Source organism: Carcharhinus amblyrhynchos, chromosome 10, assembly GCF_965287045.1.
Source record: "Carcharhinus amblyrhynchos chromosome 10, sCarAmb.v2.hapA, whole genome shotgun sequence".
Taxonomy (NCBI): Eukaryota; Metazoa; Chordata; class Chondrichthyes; order Carcharhiniformes; family Carcharhinidae; genus Carcharhinus; species Carcharhinus amblyrhynchos.
This window is the reverse complement of record NC_137333.1, coordinates 49087564-49100753: the sequence shown is the minus strand read 5'-3', so window position 1 is coordinate 49100753 and position 13190 is coordinate 49087564. Positions and strand designations below refer to the sequence as shown.

The 13190-nt window shown below is 42.2% G+C and overlaps 1 protein-coding gene across 8 annotated transcripts in view; it reads left to right on the top strand.

The window, feature by feature from the left end:
* The window catches only part of LOC145348921 (protocadherin Fat 3-like), a 567559-nt gene that overhangs the window by 70707 nt on the left and 483662 nt on the right, over positions 1-13190 (top strand). The window contains exon 2 of one of the 8 annotated variants that reach the window (XM_080197002.1): positions 1088-1135. The exons of the other annotated variants lie outside the window; for them this stretch is intronic. The gene's annotated coding sequence lies outside the window, so the exon portion shown is untranslated. The remainder of the gene's footprint in view (positions 1-1087; positions 1136-13190) is intronic. 8 annotated transcript variants of the gene reach the window in all.

The window sequence follows — 13190 nt, the reverse complement described above, 5'->3', positions numbered from 1 at the left end:
TTAAGTTCCCACAGTGCCCGCCCAATATAGCCTGCCTCAGGAAGTTTGTGTTAGAATTCAGATTCAAATTTAACCATGGATGATGTTGAGATTTGAACCTGGAACTCCAGAGCATTGCTTCAGGTTTGTGATTTACCGGTTCACTGATTTGTACCACTGGGCCAAGGGAGGAACCCAAAACTTCAAATATGCAGGTTAGGTGGATTAGCCATGCTAAATTGCCCCTTAGTGGCTCAAGATGTGTAGGTTAGATAGATTAGCTGTGGGAAATCTGTGAGGTTACAGGGATAAGGTAGGGAAGAGGAACTGGGTGAGATACTGGGTCCAAGATTCTGTGCAGATTTGATGGCCGAATGGTCTCTTCTGCACTGTAGAGATTCTACGATGTTTCTCCTTTCCACAGGTTCATCTACATTCTACCATTCAATGCCAAATTATGGGTATTTAAGAACTAGGAGACTGCAACAAGTACAGAGTGCTGAAAGAGGATGGGAGGTGGAAAAACATGTAGGCACAGTATTTCCTGAACTGCAGGCTTTTTGATTTATGTCATCTTGTCCCAGTCTTACTGCACCTAAGCTTTTTAAAAGAGTAATTTCAATATGCCTCAGTGATTGTAATTAGTAAATTGGAGACCTTATGTGCCAATGCTTTACGCCATCTATGTCAATTAAGCAGAGCAATATTAACATAGAATCTGGAATGATGACTGTGATCACTTCATAGGAAGTTGAATTATGGACACATGTAGCTGCCGTGTTTAGTTTTTAGGGACACTCTAAATTTCAGTTTTTCCTCTTCACTATTTATTTAGATGACATTAGTAATTCTCAGATTTAACAAATGTGGGAAGAATTTGGACTTCATTTTGCCTTTTTATCAGGCCTGGCATGAGGAGAAAATAATTTTGGGTTCATTGTGTGGCGCCCAAAGGCATCTGAAATCTGTCCAATAGCATGTTGCCTCAGATGATGTTTAGGCGCATCTGGTGGCTGCCAGACGTTAGGCTTGTGGTGTATTGCTAACAATGGACCTAATACCTAATCTGAGTTTCTGTCCTCAGACTCAGTTTTTGATTTCTTCTAAGGTATAACCAGCAGCTAGGCTGTGACTCCTGAAGACCGCCAACATAAAGGTAAGATTTAACTTGCACCTCTTGACTTGATAGCATGATACTGCAAGTGTCTGATAATGCACGAGTTCTCAAATTAATGTGACCGTTTTGGGCAGAAAACAAACCTAAACACATTTCTCCAGTCTCTTAATGGAATGTGCTAGCGCTTCAGTTCTCTACAGCCAGTACAAATTACACATGAAACTTTAGGCTTGCTGACAAAATGTTTTGGGACTTAGCTAAAATTAAAAATATCGAGAGAATTTTAAAGTCTTTTGAAACTTGTGCCATCATAATGACTCATTTTCAAAATGAGTTTTGTCATTATTTATGTCACCTCAGATCCTCTGGGCTTTCATATTGTTGCATCGAAACATTTGCTGAAAAAGTTGAACTGCTAGCCATTATAGCTCTGACTTCCACTAAAGTTAACAGTGAGATAGAGTTTGCTGAATTAATGCCACTGGAATTGCCACAGCTGCTTACACCGTTGCAGAAGATTGCTGGGTAGCTCAGAATCAATGAAGCATTCAATCACTCATTGGGTTTTGACAAGTTTGTTTGAAATTCCCACTGAAGTCCCTCTTAAAATGGTGGGAGTTCTTCACAAATCCAACTATCCTGAGATAACCTGATTGCTTTCTATGTTAAGAAGTTGTACTGATTTATTTAGAAATTAACTTAGGGATTCCCGGATGTGGGTTAGAGGAATCCTCTTTCATGCTGCTCCATCTTGTACCAAGGAAAGTAATGCAAACAATTTTACTAAATACGTGCAATCTTCTTGATTTAAGAGTGCAGTTTGAAAATAATTGAACCCCCCAGCATTCAACCAATAAAGCTTCTGGCACACTATAAATCCCAAGTCAGGCTGGTACAGCAGCCCTGTTTAGGGGAGTGTGGAAATGAAAATAAATGTTAAATGGAGATGCAGGTTGTTTGTGCAAGAGAAGAACAGCTTCAACTAATTCTTACGTTGTTAAACTTTGTCTTTTCAGTTGTAAATAATCTGTCAAGTGAAGCTGAACAGACACGGAATTTGAGCAACAATGAATGGCTCTTGTTCTAGCAAACTGGTGTCCTTTTTGCATGGTCCTGATTACAAGTAATGAGAATTAATTACGAAGTAGGAAACAAACTAGCTCCATTTCTATGAATATTCAATTTGAAAATTAGAAACCTGCAGAAATTGTTCAGCTCTTTTACTTGGATGGAAACAGTTAATCTTTACAAATGTATCCTATTATGGGAAGTGGGTGTAATTGGCGAGGCCAACATTTGTTACTATTCCGCATTGTCCTTGAGATGGAACGGTAAGCTGCTTTCTTGAACCATGTGGTGAAGTACACACCAGGAGCCTCAGATTTTGATCCAGCTATAGTGAAGGAATGGCAACAGAGTTCCAACTCGGGTTGGTGTGTAACTTGGAAGAAAACTTGCAGGTAGTGGTGTTTCTATGCATCTGCTGCCCTTGTCCTTCAAGGTGGTAGAGGTCGGGTGTTTGAAAGTCCCGTTGAAGAAGCTGTGATGAATTGCTATAATGCATCTTTTATATGTTACACAGTGCAACTATTGTGCATCGATGGTGGAGAGAATTAATTTTTAAGGTGGTGCATGGGATGCCAATCAGATGGGCTGGTTGATTAAGTTTCAAAACTGTTGTTGGAACTGCCCTCATCCAGGCAAGTGTGGAGAATTCCATCATACTCCTAACCTGTGCCTTGTGGATAGTGGACAGGTCAGGAGATGAGTTGTTCATCACAGAATGAGAAACATCTGACTTGCTTTGTAGCCACAGTCTGTTTGGTTGATCCAATTCAGTTTCTGGGCAATGATAATCCCTAAGATTTTAGTGAGGGATTCAGAGGTAGTAATGCAATTGGCTATCAAGGAGAAATGGTTGGATTCTGACTGGTTGGATGTAAGTTTAAAGTTTGGCAATTTATTTATTGATTTATTGGTGTCACAAGTAGGCTTACATTAACACTGTAATGAAGTTACTGTAAAAATCCCCTAGTCACCACATTCCAGCACCTGTTCAGTACACTGAGGGAGAATTTAGCATGATTCATGCACCAAACCAGTATGTCTTTTGAACTGTGGGAGGAAACTGGAGCACTCGGAGGAAACTTATGCAGACATGGGGAGAACATGCAGACTCTGCACAAACAGTGACCCAAGCCAGGAATCAAACCCAGTCACTGGTGCTGTGAGGCAGCAATGCTAACCACTGTGTCACTGTGCCACCCCATGTGATATGATCATCACCTGACACTTGTATGGTGGGAACCTGACTTGCCACTTATCATCCCAAGTCTGAATATTGTCCAGGCCTTGCTACACCTGATCAGACTATATCTGAGGAGATATGAATAGTGTTCAACACTGTAAAGTCATCAGTGAACATCTCCACCTCTAATCTTGTGATAGAGGAAAGATCAATGAAGCAGCTGATGATTGTGAGTCTAAGACACTGCCCTAAAGAACTCCTATAATGATGTCCTGGGACTAAGCTGATTGACCTTCAACAACCGTAACCATATTCATTTGTGCTGGGTATGACTTCAATCAATGGAGTGTTTTCCCATGATTCCCATTGATTTCAGTTTTGCTCGATGCCCCACTTGGTCAAATCCTTTTTCCTCAAGTCAAGTTTCTTTCTGGGAGGCTTACTTAGCTTGCACCCTCCTTGACAAATCTGGAAATACTACACCTAAATGGGTACATACAAGGTATCCTATTGGTAATTCTGTAGATGTGACCCCTGTTGTTGCATTTGGCATGGTCTTGCATGACAACAAAAAACTTGATAAATGCAAAGGTTAGTTTGTTTTTTCATCGATGATTTGAACATTTATGCAGCTCATTCTCCTAACCCATCAGGAGCTGGGGGATGAGGTGCTGGCCTAATATGGTGAATACTATTTGACTTAACAAATTTCTGAAATTCCTCAGTTGTAAATGCTGTGTCATTGACTGACACTGAGATCTCCAGACTGCCATGGATGGCAAAATTCTGTGTGAACTTGTCATTGGTGGCTGTGGCTATTGTAGACTTCATCAGTTGGGGATCAACCATTTGGAACGTGCATTAACCAAGATAAGAAACATACGTCCCATGAATGGGCTTGCAAAACTTATATGTAGTTTTGATCGTGGCTTACCTGGCGATTTCCATTGATGCATGTGGCATCAATGCCTTGGACTTCACAACCTGGGCATTGGCTGACCATGTTTTAGATTTGTTTATCGATGCCCAGCCATCAAACTTAACTTTGGGCAAGTGCTTTCAGTCTCTCTGTCCAGGGTTCTATGATTAAATACCATCTTGAATTCTTGTAATTAAATGCCATCACCCCGAAAACACAATAAACAGTATGTTATAGTAACACTATAACATGAGCCCTCCACAATAGCATGTTATCTTCATCCTATACTGCTGTCCAGCTTAAATTGCTCTGACTTCTCACATTGCATTCCTTGTAACGCCATCCTCTTAGCCTGTGGTAATGCTGGGTTCTTTCGGTCCAAGTTTTTACATAATTTGCCGGGACGGACGCAGTCTCTATCAAGTGTAGTGCCAACGTGATTTTTTTTTGTGGTACTGTTGATCAAGGTAGTGTCTGTCGCTGAGGAAAGTAGTTAACTGCATCTGCATTCAATATTTGCAATGCAGTTAATGCTAGAAAGAGCTACTAGCTGTAAAAGGCTAGTAATAGAGCTGATCTCTACAAACTCACAGAGCCTATTGGTGGCATGGAGTTATCCTCTCGGAATAAACCCAATAATGGCTTTTGATCTGAGACTCTGGTAAATTGTCTACCATCTAAATAAATGAAACTTTTGCACCACATAAATTAGACTTTCATTGTCTATCAGAGAATACTTTTTTCTGCATCTGATAATGTTCTTGACATAAATGCAATTGATCTTTTCACTCCACCTTGTGGGACAAAACTGCTCCCATTCCATAAGGTAACGAATCACAGGTAACTACCAATGGTTTGGTTGGATCAAAGTGTACAAGCAGTGCCAACGACAGTAAGACATGTTTAACTTTGGCAAATGCTTCATTTTGTGCTTCTCCCCATTTCCAATGTGGATGCTTCTTCAAAAACTGAAGTGGGGCTAAGATTATAGACACATTTGGCAAGAATCTGCCATAATAATTCATCATTCCTAGGAACTATTTTAGCTCTGACATTTTTTGGCTGGGGTACTTCTTTATGGCTTGACTTCATCCTCCAAAGGATGCAAGTCTGTAGCGTCTACCTTGAAACACAGGTATGTAACTTCAGTTGCCTGGAAAATGCATCTCTCTTGTTTTAAATGGACATCCACTTCTTTAAATCTTTGTAAAACTTTCTCTAGATTTGACCTGTGTTCCTCAGGTCAGACTCCTTTTAATCAGGACATCATCTAGATGCATCACTACGTTAGGAATGCCCTTTTAGTAAACTTTCCATCATATGTTGGAATATGGCACAAGCTGATTGACACTGAAAAGGTAAATCTATGTACTGATGTGGTCCCTTGTGGGTAACCAACCTCTGAGAAACCTCATCCAACTCCCAGCTGCTGGTAAGAGTGACTGAGATCTAACTTGGTGTACTTCAGGCCCTCCTGCTAATTTGGCATAGAGGTCCTCAATTTTAGGAACAGGCATCTACAAATCTGAGCTACTCAATTGATAGTTTATAATCCCCAGATATTCTTAGAGTATAATCTAGTTTAAGGATAGGGACTATGGGTGCAATCCATTCAGAGAACCATATTGGTTTTATAACACCTAAATCTCCCAAACTCGACATAATGTACAAGATACTGGGTAGTCCCGAAAGAACTTTGCTGTTGCCATGGGATTCAAATACATTTCGGCTGTTGCCTCTTTTATTCATCCCAGTTCCTTTTGAAAAACCTCAGTGTCTTTGCACAGTAACTTTTTTGAAATCCACTGTCCCGTAGGTTTAATATTTCCAACCAATCCAATTTTATGTGCTTCAGCCAATCCTGACCCATTAGGCCGAGTGTGTGACCTTTGGTTACACAAACAGGTAGTCAAACTGTTTGGTTTCTGTAGGATACTATAATGATCACTGACCCTACTGTCTTCAATGTGTCTCCTGTATAAGTAGACAAAATGGCTCCTGATTCACTCAATCTCAATAGTTGAAGATTTTTTGAAGATAATCAAATGCCTCTTTCCCAACACTATGGCTGTGCTTCTCTGTCACCTTCTATTTTAAAAGAGATTTGCTATGTACCGTTTTAAGGCTATCTCTATAGGAGGCACATTATTGAATTGGGCCAGAGATGTATACCTTAAACCGATCCCTTGTTGGTCTCCTCATCCAGTTTTTTTAATTGTGTTAAATTAGCCATTGTTTTCAAGTATTCTATCCTGACTGCTACAATTTGTACCTTGCTTCCCCTTATGTCAGTAGCTGATATAATTCCTGTACTGGCAAGTTTCTTGGGAATGTTCTCCCCACAATGGAAACAAACTTCCACCCCCAATGCTGTATGCCCCTTCTTGGGCTCTGCTGCACTCTCACTTGGGCTGTTCCTCACAGCAGCCCTTTCCCGCCACAAGCAATGTACCTCATTGGGCATACCTTCTGTGCGTTCAGTCACCTGCGCCATCTTCACAGCTTTTTCTAAAGAGATTTTGGTTTCAGCCACTAACTACCTCTGTTTTACAGGACTATTTATTCCACAGACCAAATGGTCTCTTAACATCTCCCCTATAGCTGGGCTGAATTCACAGTGCTTTGCTAACCCCCTCAATCTGGCCACAAAACCAGAGATGGTCTTGACCTGACCTCCAGATTGCAGAATGAAACTTATACCTTAGCATGACAATCGAGGGTCGACGGTTAAAATGATTTTTGCTCAATTCGAATATCTTGTCAAAAGATTTTTGGGTCAAATTCCACCGGCCCCCCCCCAAAAAAAAATCTAAGTGTTGTAACAGTGAGAAAACAGGAGTCCCCTATGCAGGTTTTTTTTTAGCGAGCTTGATACTGCAGCATTACAAAACTCTTTTTTTATATATGACAACTAGGAGCTTTGCACCAGTACGGTGGGGGGGAGAGAGTGGAGGCTACTAATGCTGGTGAGTCCAGTTTCAGGGCACCCCGGTACCTATCCACAGAGTGCCCTGATCTGCTTGTAAACCAGGAGACTTCTTTCCTGCCCCCTCCTCCATCAGCGGCATTGTCACCCCTATTATGGAGCATAGGCCCCATTATTGTGCGTAGACCCCAGTCACAGCCTCACCTGCTCAGGCCCGACACCCAGGCACAATTACATTGCCCAACTGGACACTGCCAGCCATGTCCTCAACCAACTGGGGTCTTCAGTGGCCCCAGTATCCCTTGCATAGTCACAGTACCTGGTCTCTGCTGGTAGAGATCAGTAGCGGTTCTCGCTAGCGTGACATCTTGCTGGTGAGGCAGATGGCACCCAGGAAGGGGAAACAGCTGCGCCGGACTCCCTAACAATATGGAGATCCAAGTAATCTGATGGTAATGAGCTCTGTGCCCTTTCTGGGAACGAAGTCCTTCTTGCCAGTAAAATGGAGCCAGGAAAGTAGCAGTCTAATATGCTCCTGGCGCAAATTGGATTTTTGGCCTCTGACACCATGTTCCCGGTTTGCCATGCTGATTGGGTGCAGCAAATTGCTAAGACTGAGCTCATAATGTCTGGAGCATCAGGTGATGTTAAACTTTTCATTAGGCTGTAAGTTTGTGGGCCACAGACTGAGTAATTTTTCTTCTGCTGTGATTTAATTCAACAGAAAGAAATAGCACAGCCTTTCGATTATATTACCCCAGTTTTCTACTTCTAGGTCAAACTGCTCAATCATTGCAATTAAAGGCATTTTTATGCGGCGCTCTTCTTAGTTTTGACACTTACTTGCCTCCCCCTCTAACTACGATCTCCCAGCAACTAACAGGAGTTTTTCGACGTTGCTAGTGTAATAACTTTGAAAAGGTCTCATTGTGACTTCATGTTATGAAGGGTTTGTAGAAGAATGATCATAGAATCCCTACAGTGCAGAAGAAGGCCACTTGGCCCTTTGAGTCTGCACGTACCATAATTTAACCCTGCACAGTCCACCCCTGGCACTAAGGAGCAATTTACACTGGCCGGTCAACCTAACCTGCACATCTTTGGACTGTGGGAGGAAACCCATGCAGACCCGGGGAGAATGTGCAAACTCCAAACAGTCATCCGAGTCTGGATTTGAACCAGGGTCCCTGGCGCTGTGAAGCAGCAGTGCTAACTACTATGCCACACAGTATTATCAACAATATTTATACATGTACAGACAGTGGACTACAGAAGTGCACTATGCGTCTACGCTCTTCTCCCTGGCTCCAGCTGAGGTTTCTCCCTGACCCGGGACACATGCCTTTGCACCCAGTTGGCTTGGCTTCCCGCACTGCCTTTCCATATGATCTAGCTTAATCATGTGGCCCTTAGGGATTGCTCCCTCAAAGAGACCACACTAAAAAGAAAAATGGCTCAGCTTTCTCTGCAGCTGTAGTAATGTTGATCAGTCCTCTCTTGGGTTTTGGAATAAAAAAATTTAGAATTAGAGAATGACCACATGACTAGTGGCTATTGATACAAACACCATAGAATAAAATAGTGGTCTTTTGTACTTCACTTGTGGATAGCTGGTTTTGTTCATTTCCCTTTGTTGCACTGCAAATTTGGTTTCACTGGGTGGAGTTCTCTGCAAAACTATGCCCCCCTGCCCCAACCTATAATCTATGACATGTTCTGTGGTGGCATCAGCCAGCAGCAGAATCTTCTGGTCCCACTACTGCCAGTGGGGTTTCTCATTGTTTGCACCTTCTGCTGCCAGGGAATACAGTGGTGGACCAGAAGATCCGCTGGTAGTAACGGCTGGAAAATTCCACCCATAGAGTCAGTGGGATCTATTGTCTGTGTTTGCAGTTAGCTTCAATAACCAGTGTGAAATTCTACAGGACAGTTTACTCATGCCTAAATGAGGCTCCCACCAATTATAATTAAATTTGGAAATTTCCAGAAGCTTAATAGTTGAATAAAGGTCATCTGACCCTCTTGGCAAACATCGTAACAGTTAATTGGGATCCAGTTTAAAAGGAGTATGGTTTTTAAACATTTGTAATATCTGCATGCTTGTACTGGCACAACAATGATGAGACGAGGAGCTGAACAACCCTGGTACAACCCAAACTGAGTGTCAGTGATCAGGTTATTGCTGTGCAAGTGCTGCTTATGAAGCAACACCTTCCATCGATCAATTTTCTAATGGTCGAGAGTGGACTGATGGGGCAGTTATTTGTCAGGATGAATTTGTTCTACGTTTTGTGGGCAAGGCAATCCTCCATATTGTCAGGGAAATGCCAGTGTTATAACTGTACTAGAACATCTTGGTTAGGGGCATGGTTAGTTCCAGAGATAAAAGTCTACTGTCAGATTGTTGTCAGGCATATAAATTTAGCAGCATCTAATGCCTTTGGCCATTTCTTGATATCAACAATGGTTTTATGGTCATCGTTAGATTTTTAATTCCAGTTTTCTTTTATTGAATTGAAATTCCACCATTTACCATGGTGGGATTTGAACCAGGATCCCCAGAACCTTACTCTTGATCTCTGGATTGCTAGTCCAGTGACAGCAGCACCACCACCTGACTACCTCCTTAAAATCTTTGTTTATTTCTTCTGATTATCCTGTGTTGCCTGTTCTTCCAAGCCTATCCATGTTGCATTGAAGATATGTGGAGCTTGCAGTGGTGATACCGTTTCCCAGAACTGTGGAGAGGACACTATACAATAGGTCATCTTGGTATTCTCTAGGAGACCTGGTCAAATTTGATCTATCAAACTTTTTGACATGGTACCAATATTTTTAAAAAGTGAACATTCAGAACTGGAACATTAATTTGCCTTCAGTTCCATACAAGATGTCAGAAGGGATCCTAGGAGATGTATTGCACTCACTACCTGAACAGAGAAGAGCAATTAGGGAATCTCAGCATGGTTTCTGAAAAAGAAGCTGCTGTCTCACTAATCAAATCGAGTTGGTAAATGTTGGAGGGCTGTTCAATGTCCTGTATCTTGATTTGCTAAAACCTTTGAAAGGATGCTGCACAGAAGACATTTTAATATGGCTGAGGCCTTCAGGATTGTTGAGTTTTTTTTGCGTTGAATAAGGATGGATTGATTTCTGGTACTCAAAATAATTATTAATGGTAATTAGCAGGAAACCAAAAAACATTTGTAGTTAAATTCTATGTTCATTGCGACACTTTTTTAACAATAAAAGCTTCTAATTATTCACCAATGATACCAACAGAATCAAAACTGCACATTCAAAGTTACATAAAACTGTCCACGTGTAAAAATAGTTCTGGGAATATAAATACAAATGTTGTCAAGGGTCTGGCATTATGACTTGTTCATAGTTTTGGAAAATGAAAATTCAATCTGGAACTATTTCATCCTCAGCTGAAAAGGCAGGTTTACATCTGACACACTATTTCCTTGAAATAAGCCTGAAATAATGTCAGCACTTATCATCAGGAAACTAGCCTCCTAACTAACAACCTTGTTCCATGACCAAATCCTGCTTTAGGATTCAAGTTTCGTGACAACATTACAACTGCTCACTTCTTAAGTTTGCATAGTGGATCGCCCATTGCATTTAAACTGTATAGAAATTCAAGATGATGCAGATGACACCAAGATTGGTGCATTGTGGACAGTGAAGAAAGTTATCTCCGATTGCAATGGAATCTTAATCAATTGAGCCAGTGGGCTGACGAAAGGCAGATGGACTTTAATTTAACCAAATGCGAGGTGATGCATTTTGGTAGATTGAACCAGGGCAGGACTTACTCAGTTAATGGTAGGGCAGTGGGGAGAGTTACAGAACAAAGAGGTCTAGGGGTACATGTTCATAGCTCCTTGAAAATAGAGTCACAGGTGGACAGAGTGGTGAAAAAGGCATTTGGCATGCTTGGTTTCATCAATCAGAATATTGAATACAGGAGTTGGGACGTCTTGTTGAAGTTGTACAAGACATTGGTAAGGCCACACTTGGAATACTCTGTGCAATTCTGATCACCCTATTATAGAAAGGATATTATTAAACTAGAAAGAGTGCAGAAAAGATTTACTAAGATGCTACCGGGACTTGATGGATTGAGTTATAAGGAGAGGCTAAATAGACTGGGACTTTTTTCTCTGGAGTGTAGGAGGCTGAGGAGTGACCTTATAGAGGTCTATAAAATAATGAGGGGCTTAGACAAGATAGATACTCAATATCTTTTCCCAAAGCTAGGGGAGTCTAAAACTAGAGGGCAGAGGTTTAAGATGAGAGCAGAGAGATACAAAGATGTCCAGACGGACAATTTTTTCACAGAGAGTGGTGAGTGTCTGGAACAAGCTGCCGGAGGTAGTATTAGCAGTGGGTACAATTTTATTATTTAAAAAGCATTTAGATAGTTACATGAGTATGATGGGTATAGAGGGATATGGGCCAAATGCAGACAATTGGGATTAGCTTAGGAGTTTTTAAAAAAAAGGGCAGCATGGACAAGTTGGGCCTGCTGTTCAGGAATGGCTCAAATTCACAGTGCTCTACCAATTTTCACACCTGGTCAGAAGTTCAGTGACAGATTCTCCCTGTTTTAAAGTGATATTGTTGGAGTATTATGGAAGGTTTTAGAACATAGAACACTACAGCACAAACAGGCCCTTCGGCCCACGAGTTGCGCCGATCACATCAACACCTACCAATCTAAAGACCTATCTATAACCCCCAATCCCATAAAACCCCATATACTCATCCAGAAGTCTTTTAAAAGACCCCAGCGAGTTCGCCTCCACCACCACTGACGGCAGCCGATTCCATTCACTCACCACCCTCTGAGTGAAAAACTTACCCCTAACATCACTTCTGTACTTGCCTCCCCGCACCTTAAATCTGTGTCCTCTCGTAGCGACCATTTCAACCCGGGGAAATAGCCTCTGAGAATCCACCCTATCTATTCCTCTCAACATTTTATAAACTTCTATCAGGTCGCCTCTCAACCTTCGTCTCTCCAGGGAAAAGAGACCCAGCTCCCTCAACCTAACTTCATAAGGCATGCCTCCCAGTCCAGGCAACATCCTTGTAAATCTCCTCTGTACCCTTTCAATAGCTTCTACGTCTTTCCTATAGTGAGGCGACCAGAACTGCGCACAGTACTCCAAATGAGGCCTGACAAGGGTCTTATAAAGTTGCAGCATTACCTCCTGACTCCTAAACTCAATCCCTCGATTAATGAAGGCCAGTACACCATACGCCTTCTTGACCACCTCCTCCACCTGCGAGGCCGATTTAAGAGTCCTGTGGACCCGGACCCCAAGATCCTTCTGCTCTTCAACACTACTAAGACTCCTGCCCTTGATAGTGTACTCGTTCATCCCGTTGGTTCTGCCAAAATGGACGACTACACATTTATCCGCGTTGAAGTCCATCTGCCACTTCTGTGCCCAGTCCTGCATCCTATTTATGTCCTGCTGCAACTTTTGACATCCTTCCAGACCATCCACAACACCACCGACCTTCGTGTCATCAGCGAACTTACTTACCCATCCCTCCACTTCCTCATCCAGGTCATTTATGAAAATGACAAACAGCAAGGGTCCTAGAACAGATCCCTGGGGCACTCCACTGGTGACTGACCTCCATTCAGAAAAAGACCCATCCACAACCACTCTCTGCCTTCTGCAGGCAAGCCAGTTCTGGATCCACAAGGCCAAAGCCCCTTGGATCCCATGCCCTCTCACCTTCTCAAGAAGTCTTGCATGGGGAACCTTATCAAACACCTTGCTGAAGTCCATGTACACCACGTCCACAGCACTTCCTTCGTCAATGTGTTCAGTCACATTATCGAAGAACTCAACTAGGCTCGTAAGGCACGACCTGCCCTTGACAAATCCATGCTGACTATTCCTGATCATGTCAAACCTCTCCAAATGCTCGTAAATCTTGTCCCTCAGAAGCCTCTCCATCAGCTTACCAACCA